This window comes from Hevea brasiliensis, chromosome 5, assembly GCF_030052815.1.
Source record: "Hevea brasiliensis isolate MT/VB/25A 57/8 chromosome 5, ASM3005281v1, whole genome shotgun sequence".
In the NCBI taxonomy this organism is placed as follows: domain Eukaryota; kingdom Viridiplantae; phylum Streptophyta; class Magnoliopsida; order Malpighiales; family Euphorbiaceae; genus Hevea; species Hevea brasiliensis.
Window position 1 is genome coordinate 67,919,722 of NC_079497.1, and position 13,403 is coordinate 67,933,124.

The window sequence follows — 13,403 nt, forward strand, 5'->3', positions numbered from 1 at the left end:
CCATACCAAATTGCTTTATTGATTTTTCAAATTACTTTATTTTTATAGGAAATTTATGTATTATATATATTTATATATATATAAATTATTTAATTTCATTGATATATGGTAATTAAATTCAAATTAAGATTCAAATCAAACTAAATAACTTTAAAAATCAAGTCTAAATAAATAAACCAATTAAAGCCTAAAAATCAATCAGCTTGAACTGAACCAAATTGAATTAGAATGATTTGATTCGATTCTGTTTTTTTTATGCATTTTTATTTTGATTCGATAGATTCTGTTTTTTTTATGTTTTTTTTATTTTGATTCGATTTTTAAAATATGATAATTCAATTAATTTAATTTTAACGATTCGATTTAAACCGAATGCTTAACCCTAATTATAATAGATAAAACTGAGTCAAAATCACAAATTTATAAACCAATTATACAAAATATGCTTCTTTATTTTTATCATTTCTCAGCATTAATCACATTCGAGTTGATAATAATGTCTTTAATATTATCAAGAGTAATAAATTTAAAGAGGGCAATCAGAAGCGGATCTATTCCTATAAAAAATAATCAATTGACTTCTTTTTTAAGTCATTCTTATATATTTATATATTAATTTAAATTAATCCCTCATAAATTTTAAGTATATGACCCTCTTGTTTTTAATAGAGAACCATGTCTCGAGCCAAGACGATGGTCGAAGGGGGCGAGACTTCTGGTCACGCAGCCACTGAAGGAGAGAACTCACCTACTAGACCTGTTGCTCAACCCGTGCCACAGAAAATTGTTTGCGCACTGCATCAAGCACTCAACAATCTCACACACACCATTTATTCTTTACTTAAACCAAAAGCAATTCAAAAAATCTTCAACGAAGGGTTGAATAAATAAATAAATAAATCTTCAGCAAAGGGTTAAAAAAAAAAAAAAAAAAAAGAAAACAAAGATGCTAAGATAGGAAGAATACAGAAACCTGATAATGTGCTAGTAATCTGAAATTTTGTTCACTGCTGAAATAAATGATAAAAGAACAATAAGTATATTGCAAATTCTTTCCCCATACAACCACCAAATATAGGGGGGCCAAGAAAGGGGGAAAAAAAAACCAAATTAGTAAGATTGTCAAAGAGCAAATGCAGAAGCATCTGGTCCTTCTTAAAGCAATTGGACTCGACATATATTCACCTACTTTTCTCCAATATAAGAAAGGAGATGCATGCATAAGCTGCAGAAGAAATATAATTTTCACTGAGAAGACACCCTTGATATCAGGGTTGAAGAGAAATATTAAAGCTTTATTTTAAGAATTTAATCAACAGAAAATTGAAAACTCCATTACCTTCAAATTGTCAACAAAGGAAAATGGAAATGTGCAACTCAAAATGGGGTGATAGGGGAGGGGTGGGATCGGAATAACACAGATCTACTAATCCTGGCTGACATTTTATGAACCTTCTCAGTTGAAGTCCTTCAATCTTTCTTCAGTACATCCATTGATTTCTTTCGTGCACTTTGCTTTGTATTTCTGCTTGAAAGGCTACCAAAGATTCCATCAGGAGAATCCTTGAATTTCTCACAGACGCTAGCTACTTTCTTATAATCCAGAGCATTATAGTTTTTCTGTCTTATCACAGGATTCATGAAGTTCTCTGGTTGGCTGCTAGACAAAAGGTTAATCAATTGTCTTGCTTCTATCAAGAAGCCTCTAAACCTACCATCTTTATATATCTCACTCAGGCCAGTGTTATGAAATCTCTCATCAGCGAAATTCTCCAATATCTTTAGGTCATTATTAAGGGCCAGAACTGCATTAGCATTGGACCTCTTTATCCTATCACTGAGAAATGCAGCAACAATGGAATTGGAAATATGCTCAAAAGCACCACTTCCAACCTTGTATAGAGCATCCACAGGCAGAATTTGCTGTGCTGTTGAAAGAATAGTGTCAAGGTGTATTACCACCTCATTTATATACTCATTCCCATTTTGCAATGGCTCCTCTGAAGTCCAATTGATATTTTCAGTAAGTGCCATAAACTCATCCAACTTAGTGTTCACCAAATTCAGCAGAGCCAGATATGCCGCATCCTTAGAAGTTTTCAGGACCACCTTGGCAGTCAAACTGGCATGAGGTCTCTCAACTGATCGGGCTGGGATACCACACAGTTGGGCTTTTATGTCGAAGAAAAAAATCACAAGCTCTTTCAAGAACAGATATATTTGCAGCAATCTGCATGGCTTGGGAGACACCAACTGCACCACTATGAATTGTACTCAGTATAACTTCATTTACCACATCAATCAAAAGCTTATCCAAATACTTTTTCACAACATCATAAAAATTAGTACGCACCCCATAAGACAAGTAATCAACAGATCCTTTGATGAATGATCTAACAATACGACAAGTATCTGGTACCATAGAGGAAAATGGAGCAATATATGGAAAAGCTGGCATTATATCTGAGGTCTGGAGATGAAAGGACAAGACATTATTCTCATAATCAGTATCCTTTTTCATTACCATCTGCTCATAGGTGTCATCGCCAAGAATGTTAACAATTTGCTCCCGACACTCTCCCAAAAGTAGTTCATGGTACTTGTCCCAGCTGTTGTCAAGTGCCCCGAGAATTTGGCCTACTTCATACCCATATTGTCTAAGAGTTGCACCAAGAAGAGTTACATAATCCTTCACCAGAAGAAGATGAGTAGCAGAATCCATACGAGAAAACTGTTCCTCCAAAACAGAAGTTATTTTAGTTACAGCTGTATCCCACATTGTCTCAACCTGATCTGCTAACAGAACATCACCACCAGTCCTCAACAGCCGATCCTCCAATATAAAGTAACCTGCAATTTGCGCAAAAAATGTTTGATACGATTCAAGAAATGGTTGAGAAGAAGAGATTTGCAGATCTGAATTCAGCTGCAGTAACCGATTCCTATAGTAATATTCACAAAACTGCTCTGGGATTCCAAGGCAAGAGTGGATGTGATATGCCCGATAAAAAGGAGTAAGATCAAACTTCAAAACAGAATCTTCATCCAGTTCTAAAGTGTATACAAAATCTCCTAAGCCCGAAACATTCTGTTCCTCAGATTTCCTCTGATGTTGAAGCATCTCCTCATCCCTCTGACGAGCTGATGCAGCATGACCTATTGCTGTTTGCCCAATATTCTTTGCAGAACTTCTCACATGAACTAGCCATTCATTAAATTGACTAGTCACTTTTTTCTGAATATGTGATTTTATCACAGGAATTGTCTTTTCTATTGTCATTCTAAGTGTCTTCACAGGGATATTCAGCAAGTAATTCTTCTCAATCAGATCCATTGTTTTCAATGCAGGAAAAAACTGGCCTTCAGACATGTGATTGTTACACTTAGCACAAAGTTCCAAAGCTTGAAGACAAATCTTTGACATTTTAATAGCTTCAGTCACATTTTTCTTGATTGAATAAGATTCAAGGAGTTCCTCAAGTTTGATCAAAAGTGCACTCCCTACCTCCTGCAACCTAAAATTGTCGCTTGCAAGCTCACTTTTAAGCTCTTCAGCATCAACCAAGACACCACGAAGCTCATCAACTGCTAGAATGAATTCCTCATAATGGCTCTTGCAGAGGCCTTCAATTTCAGCATCCTTCTTCCTGACAACAATCTTGAGCTGGTGAAGGAGTGCTTCAGGCCTTCCCATTTCAAACACATGCCTGACAATGGGACCCATATCATCCCCATTGCCAATTAAAGTCGCAAGGACTAAAACCTCTCCCCCATCCCCATTTTCTACAACAGTTCTTCTCTTTGGTTTTGCATCCATTGATTGCACAAAATGCCGCAATAATCAAGACAAAACAAATCAATTCCATCAATAAAGTTCTCAACCTAAACAAATAAAGCAAATATAAATCAGAAAGCATGTAAAAGAAAATTTTTGCTAATCCGCATCCAGAGGTTCTTTTTATCAAGAGACACCAAATAATGCCATCAAGGAAGTTCTTTCCCTAAACAAATAAAGAAAATATAACAGAAAAATCCTGTGCGAGAAAATTTTTGCCATCACCTAGAGATTCTTATTATTTTAGTTTCTTCTGTCATGTCACATTTTGTAGATTCAATATATAAGGGATAAAAAAAAAAAAAAAACCCATTTCTAGCAAATATCTAGATGATTCTCCATCAAGCAACAAATCGTGTGTTAGGAGACATTAGATTCTCAACAAATTGAGCAGAAAATTTTAAAACCAAGATCAATTTAATTAATGTTATGGAATGGTGGAATTTTAAATTTTATTGTTTAGTAAATTACCTGAGATAGCTTGAAGAATTTACTGACCACCGGGCCGGGTTGTAGCAAACCACCAGCCGTCCAGATGTCCGGCCTCTGATGGTATCCACACAGACCGGTTGTGAGGAAATTCTCCAATACACTCTTAGAGAATATTGGGAATTTTGAGTGCTAGCTCTTTTTCTTTCTTCTCTAACTTATCAAGAATGGAAGACAAGCTTCCCTATTTATAGGAAACAACTTTTTATAATTATAAATTTAATCCTTTAAATTTATGAATTATAAATTGACCACTATAAGAATTATAATTCAAATAATTAATTCCTATAATTCTAGAAATTTTAAATTAAGTCTACACTTAATTATTATGACATTAAGCAGTCTAAATAAAATTTATACTTCTGTCTTTAAGTCTAGAATTATTTTTATCAAGTCCAACTTGATAATCTACTTTAATTCCTCACTTACAGTCTTTATGTGTATGACCCATTAGGTTCCTAATATGTTGGCAACAAATATAATTAAATAAAATTAATACTTTAATTTTATCATCAATTCACAATTGATTAATTATATTTGTAGATCATTATTGACATCTAGCAATGTGTAACGACCACCCAAATATTAAAACTTGTCAAAGTGGTTTAACTAACATTTCTATAATCAGTCTGTCAGTGTAATTAATATCCTTTTATCATAATATTTCGATTTATACATTGATGCATGGAATGTGTCTGCTATATATAAATCATTTCTATCCTCCCAGTGTGATTGATTAATTAAATAAAATCACAATCTTATTTTACCTTGCGCAAGGATTTAACGGTCCATACTGGCCAAGAGCAATTGAAATATTTTCCTTAATTACCTAAGATGATGAATTCTATCTTGACAATTAAATATCTCCACATAGTTCATACTATATCCAACAGCTACCACATTCATTATCCTTATATAGAATGACATGTGAGCAGTATCAAAATACAATAATTTCTATATAAGATAACTTAATGTCTCAAGTCTAAGGATCATTTACACAATTGTCAAGTCTTTCCATAGACATAGCTAAACTTCCATATGGAATCCTAGTGCAGGTCAATTCAGTGAGCTTGTCACCACAAGCACTTACACGTTGGTTTTAGGTACCTCACATACCTCAGCTTAATGAGAACTGCTGCTTCCTTTCATAAAGGAAAGAATGCAACGTGTACTGGTCTCAACAGTTATATTAATGTCTAATCTCGATATAACATTGACCACCAGGAATATTTTTGGAGCAATGATATAATGCAGTCGGAATGTCATAATTATAACAACGTTATAATTTTCACTATTATGCATATAAGTCTCATGGACTTTATCTTTATTAATTAATATTCATTAAAATAAAATTAAACATTAAAGATAAAGCAGCCTTTTATTAAGAATAAAGTATATACGTGTATTAAGTGATCACCCATGCAACTAATATATTGGCTGCAGTGCACATACACTAACACAGTGTTCACAAGCAAGCAATAACTATGCAAGAAGAATGTCAAAATAACCATATTTAGAAGATCTCAACAGCATTGAATCATAAAGGAAAATCCCACATTCATCTAGAGTAATTAAATTTTCCAAGAAAAGCAAAAAAATAAAAAGAAACCATTGAAAGGAACGGTAAAATGAATCTAAAATTGATTGTTTTTAATAGGTGTTGATCAAATAGACCCATCGAACATAGATTTCATAGAACAAAAAGTAGATGAACATGGCAGATGAATTTCCACTTTTCCAGGGCAGATGAATTGCCACTTTTCCAGTCTTAGGTGAAAAACCAAGATCAACGGGAACACGAGAAAACAAATAAACTAACGAATCAAAATGAGAGTCAGAAACGACATGCAAAATGAAGAAACACAGACACAAACACTCTCAAATCAAAAAATAGAAAACCATAAACTTGATTCTCAAAGGGGGGCCTTACGAGGATAACAGAGACAGAGAGGCCCTTCCTTTTTCAAAACTTCTCTTTCCCTCTCTCTGAGCATAGCGAACGAAAAATCGAATGGGAAAGATTTCTCCTTTTTAAAGAAATTATTAAAAAAAAAAAAAAGTATTTGCTTTGTGTTAATCAAATTGATTATTACGTTTCCATTTCTGTTCTTTGTACCTACTATATAGGCTTGTCGCCACTCGCCACTTCTTTTCACTTTAACGGGGAAATTGATGCTTCCACTCCTCGGTTTGTTACGTCCACGAAAAAGGTCCTCGTACGGGCATTCCTTGTTAACTAAATAAATTTAATCCTTATCGGTAATGCAGGTTATGTCTAAATTTTTTAATTTTAAGTAATTTAATTATAATTTTTATTTTTTATTTAAAATTTAAATTTTTTATTTTTTATATTTAAAATTATTATATCATATTGTCTATTTTTTTTTTATTTCATTTATCCTTTTCGTCTCTCTCCCCTCTCTATTTTTCATCGTCTTCTTATTGTCTAAGTAAAAATTTAAATTTATTTAATCAAAAGCCCTTTTCTTTTTTAGTTGCTTTAATTGTTTCTAATTTTTTTCAAAATTTGAATACAGATTAGGCTAATCTCAATTCCAACCAATTTCATTTATTTAATTTATACAAAATTATTTAAATTTTTTTATAGAGATCACACTGAAAACAATATTTCAAATTTGAATGATAATAATATTAGAACTTCACGTTTTTGTAGATTGAATTTCAATATTCAAAATATTTTGTAAATTATTTATTATGCAGTGCATGTTTGGATGTCTTATGCAGACAATTTTTTTTTTATCATTATTGGTAATCTTATTTATTATGTACTAGTTCTATTCATTATTTCATTAAATTTGTTCACTTTCATTTTTGGATGCCCAAGTAACCTATGCTGGATGACTGGACTGGATAAACAGGTAAACTGGCACTGGGTATCTAGTACCTCGGGCCGTCACACCATCGGTCACATATGCATCTCCCGGTGTGCAACAGAACAGCTAATAAGCTGTAATAACAATAGGCACAAGGCCAAATATCAACACAATGTCAGAATGGCTAAAAGCCATGAAATCACAGAATGGCATAATGCCATGTGCAGTACTGCTAACTGAACCCTATTAGCATGCCAAGCTATCCAAACCAATCTTGTTAGGTATACTAGGGCATTTCACACTTTTAAGTTTCACAGTTTTTGGAATTTAAGTTTTAGTGTTACTATTCCATTCATTGGTCAACAAAAATGTTGACTTTTGCATAGGCAATAGGTACATTGGTTTTAATATCATCAACATACCACATTTTGCATTCAAAATTTGTTGGTATTGGTTGCCAATACCATTTCTAAGCTTAATGTTAGTTGGGCAAAATTTTCAATTTTTATGCCTTGTTTTTACTGTTCCATTAGTCAATTTTGCAGTGGAAATTTGACAAAATGATCAACATGAAAGTTGTTCCTTATTTTGTCTAGTTGAATTTCCTTTTTGGAATCACTCCATTTGGAGTTTTGTAGCTCAAGTTATGGTCCAAAAACCACAACTGGCCGGATTGAAATTTTTCTGGACTGACCATATCTATAGTGCAGTGAATAGTAACTGTAACTCACCTTTTGGATAGGTTCTGGTCGTAATTTGAGTTAGGTTTCTTCATGAAAGTTGTTGGTATATATCTCAGCTTGTTGCTGGTAAAATTTCAGGTCAATTGGACCATTCTACACTAAGTTATGGCCAAATGACCAAATACTGTTCATTTGGTCATTCTGCAGAAATAGACTGCAGGTCACTCGAATTGGGGCAAGCTTTTGGTCCACGTGGTTTGGTCTTATGGGCATGGTTTCTTCACAAAAGTTGTGCCATTATGTATCTAGTTTCATCTCCAATTGGCCTTACACCAATTGCACCTCTAAAATTCAAGTTATGGCTGCCCAAACCTACTGGACTCATGTCCAATTCTGCTGGTCACCTAGGGCAGCCGCACTAAACCTAAATCCCATCACTAAACACACTTCATTTCTTGTTTACCAATAACCAAATGGTCACGAATTTACCATTAAAATGTTCCTACACCATTATAGGATTAAAACCTCAATTTGGTCAAAACCCTAAATTCTCAATTCCTCTATTCTTCCATTAACTTACAATATAAGGTGCTAAGTGTTAATTTCATATCAAAGGACAGCTTATATACTCTTTTAATCTCAAAAAAAAATCATCAAAACTCTCATAAGTCCATGGCTGCCAAAAATGGTAAAAATTCATCATGCAACTTTTGTTTAATTTCACTTAATTTTCACACTTAATTCCTACTCCACATATGATATACATAAAATTTCTAGAAGGAATTGGCACTAACCTCTTTTAGCTCAAATCCAAGCCAACCAAGACTTTAATTTTTCTTTAATTTCTTACTCTTTCTTGGCTGCCAAACACTTCTCCTTGGTGTGGGTATAATTTTTAGTGAAGGGAGGATAAGGTTTTGAGGTGAATTAAAGTGGGAAATGAAGCTTAAGGGAGCTTTAATGGTGGTTTGGGTGGAAGGGAAAATGGGTTACGGCTGAAATGGGAAGAGAATTGCAGAAATTTGTTTGTTTTTTTACTTCATTTTAGTTGTATTTATCTCATTTTAATTGGCTTGTCAATTTCTAATTGGTGGGAAGCTTTTTAATGATGTCATCCTATGTCATAAATCTAATTTAATTCCATTTTCTTTTTCTTTTCTTTTCTACTCAATTTTAATTTAATTTTTAACAATATTTATTCATATTTTGTGTCATAATAATTATTTACTTAACTGGACAAATTGGCCAAAAATCATCTCTGAAGACAAAATGACCAAAATGCCCTCCGTTTGGCTTAACAGACTAAAATTGTCTGTACCGATTGAAAAATTTTTCTAAACCTTTTCTTGGCATTCTAATGCCATAGAAACCTCAATGACTCTTCTCTGGAGTCCCAAAAATTATTTATGAATTTTCTCCTGGGTCTAGGGCTCCTAGTTGCGAGAACCGCAACTTCCCACTAGGTTACCCATCGCTAGGGCACCGGCTCATTTAACTTGATTGTATTTTATTTCTAAATTTTTTTCCTAAATTTTTCTTATTAATATTTGAGTTAATTATGGTGTCTCACTTTAGTTTAAATATTTTTCCGGACGTTCTAGCTGTTCGGACCGACACTGGTCACCGGAACAGTAGACTGTATGGACTAGCTAAAATGAGGATATTACATTTCTCGCCTGAGCCATTATGCAATAAGTCTACTTGCTACTAGCAGGGAGAGATGTAAGAGGTTTGAAACCGGCTTGAAGCCCAGTATCAGATTATAAGTGGTCGGATTCAAACATAACAACTTCTCTGAACTTATTTCTTAAGCACTGGAATTAGAAAGAATTGAGTTAGAAGCAGCCCCTGAGAAAAAGAAATCAGAGAAGACAGAAAAAGAGGGAAAGTCAGTAGAACAGAGTTCCAGTGGTCCTATAGGGAAGAGGAAGAATCATGGGGGACACAACAAAGGTGGTAAGAAGTCCGGTAGGGGAAGATTTTCAGGACAGAAACCTCTTTTATCTGGTCAGCAGAGTACCAGAAGTTCCTACCCTCCCCGCCAGTGTTAAACTTGTGAAAGAAATCATGGTGGGGTGTGCTATAAGGTCATAGGAGTATGTTATAACTATGGAGGCATAGGGCACTTTGCCAAAGACTGCACCAGTACTCGCAGAGTTGGGCCACCTCCTATTACTGCTGAAGGGTCAGTCCAGAATCCTGTCACTAGAGGTTCACAACCATCTAGCAAAGGTAGAGGCAGGGGTAGGTAGTCCAGCAGGCAGCCAAGGCACAGTGAATCAATCAGAGTAAGATAGTGCTCCAGTCAGAGTCTATGCAATGAGAAAGAGAGAAGAGGATGAGACATCTGATATTGTGACTGGTACCTTCTCAACTTTTAATCAAGATGTGTTTTTGTTATTTGATCCGGGTTCTACCTATTCTTATGTGAGTGCTAGCATCATTGATTGCATTGTTGTTCCATGTACAAAAATGGACTTTGAGGTGCTAGTAACAAGTTCGCTAGGACAGGAGGTCAGAGTCAATAGCATGTATAGGGATTGTCCTTTGGTGATCTAAGGACACACTTTTCTATCTGATCTCATTGAAATGCCCTTCAGAGATTATGATATCATCTTAGGCATGGATTGGTTAGCCAGGTATTACGCTATGATTGACTGTAGACTGAAGACATTCACTTTTGGTCTTCCTCAGTACAGTGATGTGGTAATATATGGGGAGAGGCAGCTATTTCCATTAAATATCATTTCGGCTGTACTAGCCAGAAAAATGATCAGAAAGGGGTGTGAAGCATACTTGGCACATGTGGTAGACACCCAAGTGGGGAGTCCAGTATTGAGGGACATCCCTACAGTATATGACTTTCCAGATGTGTTTCCTGATGAATTGCCAGGATTACCTCCAGAAAGAGAGGTGCAGTTTGAAATTAATGTTGCGCCTAGTGTGGATCCAATCTCTATAACACCATATAGAATGGCACCAGCAGAGTTGAAGGAGTTGAAGGTACAGTTGCAAGAACTACTTGAAAAGGGCTTCATCCGCCCTAGTGTATCACCTTGGGGAGTGCCAGTATTGTTTGTTAAGAAGAAAGATGGCACTCTCCACTTATGTATTGACTACCGACAGTTAAATAAGGTGACAATAAAGAACAGATATCCATTGCCTCGCATTGATGATCTGTTTGATAAGTTAAAGGGTGCAGCTGTATTCTCCAAAATTGATTTGTGATTTGGTTATTATCAGTTGAAAGTGCAAGAGCAAAGTATTCTAAAAACTGCTTTCAGAACTCGGTATGGCCACTATGAGTTTCTAGTAATACCATTCGGGTTAACAAATGCTCCAGCTGCTTTTATGGCACTATCTTTAGACCATATCTCGACCAATTTGTGGTGATGTTTATTGATGATATTTTGATATATTTGAGGAATGCAGAGGAGCATGACAGACATCTGTGGATTGTACTGTAGACTTTAAGGGAGAAACAGCTATACGCCAAATTATCGAAATGTAAATTTTGGCTGAAAGAAATCTCCTTCTTGGGACATGTTGTGTCAGCTAAAGGGATCAAAGTAGATTCCAGCAAGGTAGAAGCTATCCTTAATTGGAAGCTACCCAGGAATATCACAGAAATTCGCAGTTTTCTGGGTTTAGCTGGATATTACCACCGATTTGTAAAAGGGTTTTCTATGTTAGCTTCTCCACACACCAAGCTGCTTCGAAAAGATGTAAAATTTCAGTGGACAGATAAATGCCAGTAGAGTTTTGATAAGTTGAAGAGGTGTTTGACTGAAGCTCCAGTCCTTACTTTACCTACACCGGGTAAAGAATACACAGTTTATAGTGATGCTTTTCACAATGGGTTAGGCTGTGTACTGATGCAAAATCGAAATGTCATTGCTTATGCTCACGCTAGCTAAAACCGCATGAGAGGAACTACCCAACACATGATTTGGATCTTGCAGCTATTGTTTTTGCTCTGAAGATGTGGAGACACTATTTGTATGGGGAGAAATGCTACATTTACACAGATCACAAGAGCTTGAAGTATTTAGGCACCTAGAAGGAATTGAATTTGAGGCAGAGGAGATGGTTAGAATTGATTAAAGACTATGATTGATTAATAGACTATTAGCCAGGGAAAGCAAATGTGGTGGCTGACGCCTTAAGTCGCAAAACTATGGCAAATCTCAGAGTTTCTCCTTTGTCCATGGTACATGAGTTAAAAGCACAACATGCCAGTCTGGAGATTGATGATAAGGGACAGACAGTAGTTGCATGGCATGTACAGCCAGTGTTGATTGAACAGATCAGAATGGCTGCTCAGAGTGATGAAAAATATCAAAAGCTACTGAAAGAAGTCCAACAGGGCAAGAAACCTGAATTTTCTGTGAGAGATGATGGTTTACTACTACATCAGGGCAGAATGTGCATTCTTAATGATGTTGAATTGAGACAGATCATTATAAAGGAAGCACATGAGTCTCCTTTTGCTATGCATCCTAGTGGAACTAAAATGTACAGAGGGCTGAAAGAGCATTAATGGTGGATGGGTATGAAGAGGGATATAGCTGAATTTGTTTCCAAATGCCTAACTTGTCAGCAAGTAAAGGCAGAACATCAAGTTCCAGCTCGTTTGTTACATCCATTGCCAGTACCAGAGTGGAAATGGGAATGGATAACTATGGATTTTGTTACAGGACTTCCGAGGACACAGAATAGTCATGATGCAGTATGGGTTATAGTTGACAGACTGACCAAGTCTGCTCACTTTTTGCCAGTCTAGATGGACTATAGCCTGGAGAGATTGGCTAGATTATACATAAATGAAATTGTAAAACTGCATGGAGTGCCAGTATTAATTGTTTTTGACAGAGATCCTAGGTTCACTTCTAGATTATGGGGTAGTCTTCAGAGAGCCCTAGGAACTAGATTGAACTTCAGCACAGCATTCCACCCACAGACAGATGGCCAGTCTGAAAGGATAATTCAGATATTGGAGGATATGCTACGAGCTTATGTGATTGAGTTTAATGGTAGTTGGGATACACACTTGCCTTTGATTGAGTTTACTTATAACAACAACTACCAAGCAAGCATTGGAATGCCTCCATATGAAGCTTTGTATGGCAGGAAGTGCATAACTCCCCTATGTTGGGATGAAGTAGGTGAAAGGAAGATGATTGGGCTAGAAATTATTCAGCAGACAGAGGAAAAGATCAGATTGATCAAAGATCGACTCAAGGCTGCATCAGACCATCAAAAGTCCTATGTTGATCTGAAGAGAAGAGATATTGAATATGCAGTGGGTGATAAAGTATTCCTTAAAGTTTCTCCTTGGAAGATGATTATGAGATTTGGCAAAAAGGGGAAATTGAGTCCTCGTTTCATCGGACCATATGAGGTTCTGGAAAGAGTGGGTCCTTTGGCATATCGATTGGCATTACCTCCTGAGCTAGAAAGGATACACAGTGTCTTCCATGTGTCCATGTTAAGGAGGTACAGATCTGACCCATCTCATGTATTATCAGTTGAAGAGATTGAGGTAAATCCAGACCTCTCATA

At 35.7% G+C, this 13,403-nt stretch overlaps 1 pseudogene; it reads right to left on the bottom strand.

Moving 5' to 3' along the window:
• Positions 1 to 1,266: 1,266 nt before the first annotated feature.
• Positions 1,267 to 6,397, bottom strand: LOC110673854 (exocyst complex component SEC15A-like; annotated as a pseudogene).
• Positions 6,398 to 13,403: the final 7,006 nt, after the last annotated feature.